Below are 1,804 nucleotides of genomic sequence, written 5' to 3' on the forward strand. Positions count from 1 at the left end.
CCAGTTGGTCTCCAACTCTATCCAATGGTTCTTTCTTCAGTTCTGGAATACATACTTGGAATAGATATATTTAGCAGTCAGCAGAATCCCCACATTGGTTCTCTGACCTATGGAGTGAGGGCTGTTATAGTGGAAAAGGGCAAGTGGTAGGCCCTGAAACTGCTTCTACCTAGAAAAATAGTAAGCCAAAAATCAGTAGCCCTTTCCTGGAGGGATTGCAGAGATTACTGCTACCGTATACCTATTCGACTCCCCTAGTTGGCCTGGGCAGAAGACAGAAGGATCCTGGAAAATGACAGTGAACTATCATGAGCTTAACCAGGTGGTGACTGCAGTTGCAGCTGTTGTACCAGATGTGGTTTCCTTGCTCAAGCAAATTAACACATACCCTGCTGCTGGTTGCATAGCTATTGATCTGGCAAATGCTTTTTTTTCTTGATACCTGTTAGTAAAGACCACCAGAAGCAACTTACTTTCAGCTGGCAAAGCCATCAGTACACCTTCACTGTCCTACCTTGGGGGTATACCAACTCTCCAGCCCTATGCCATACTTTAGCTCCCAGAGATCTTGATCAGTTTCCCTTCCACAAGGTATCACACTGGTTCATTACATTGATGACATTATGCTGATTGGACTTAGTAAGCAAGGAGTAGCAACTACTCTAGACTTGTTAGGAAGGCATTTGCATGTCACAGGGTGGGAAATAAATCCAAAAAGACTTTGGGGCTTCTACCTCAGTGACATTTCTAGAGGCCCAATGGTATGGGGCATGTCAAGATATCCCTTTTTAAGGGAAGGATGAATTGTTGCATCTGGCCTCCTACAAACAAAAACAAGGTACAATGCCTAGTGGGCCTCTTGGATTTTGGAGTCAACATACTCCCCATTTGGGTGTTTTACTCCAAACCCAAGCTGCTAGTTTTGTGGGGTTCCAGAACAAGAGAAGGCTCGGTGACAGGTCCAGGCTGCTGTGCAAGCCGTGTTGCCACTTAGGACTTACGATCCAGCAGATCCAATGGTGCTTGAAGTGTATGTTGCAGACGGGGATGCTGTTTGAGGCTTTTGATAGGCCCCTAGAGTGAATCACCATGCAGACCCTTAGAATTTTGGGGGACTCTAGTCTGTCAGAGAGTGTTACTCGGTGGTCCAGAAATCCAGGGAAGTCGTTGTCATTTAATTTTTGCAGGCTCTCGAGCACTTCCCCCCTGGCGGGTGGAAGTGCAGAGAGGAAAGTGCGAGATGAGCACCATGTTCGCGGACACACTGCTCATTGTTTTTATCTGCGTGTGCATGGCTCTTCTTGCCGAGGGTATAACCTGGGTCCTGGTTTACAGGACAGACAAGTACAAGAGACTGAAAGCGGAGGTGGAAAAACAGAGTAAAAAACTGGCAAAGGAAACAATAACAGAGTCAGCTGGTCGACAACAAAAAAAGAACCTAGAGAGGCAAGAAGAGAAACTGAAAAATAACAACAGAGACCTATCCATGGTCTAAATGAAATCCATGTTTGCAATTGGCTTTTGTTTTACGGCCCTAATGGAAATGTTCAATTCCATATTTGATGGTAGAGTGGTGGCAAAGCTCCCTTTCACCTGCCTTTCCTATATCCAAGGACCGTCTCATTAAAACCTGCTGGGGGATGACACCACAGACTGTTCCTTCATTTTTCTGTTTGTTCTCTGTACCATGTCAATTCGACAGAACATCCAGAAGATTCTTGGTCTTGCCCCTTCACGAGCTGCCACCAAGCAGGCAGGTGGATTTCTTGGTCCTCCACCTCCTTCTGGGAAGTTCTCTTGAAAT

At 45.8% G+C, this 1,804-nt stretch overlaps 1 pseudogene; it reads left to right on the forward strand.

The window, feature by feature from the left end:
* Positions 1-1,139: 1,139 nt before the first annotated feature.
* Positions 1,140-1,804, forward strand: LOC114207114 (calcium load-activated calcium channel pseudogene; annotated as a pseudogene).

The sequence above is a fragment of the Eumetopias jubatus genome, unplaced genomic scaffold, assembly GCF_037043125.1.
Source record: "Eumetopias jubatus isolate StellerSeaLion01/CBP00866 unplaced genomic scaffold, mEumJub1_p1.0 scaffold_1, whole genome shotgun sequence".
NCBI classification, from domain to species: domain Eukaryota; kingdom Metazoa; phylum Chordata; class Mammalia; order Carnivora; family Otariidae; genus Eumetopias; species Eumetopias jubatus.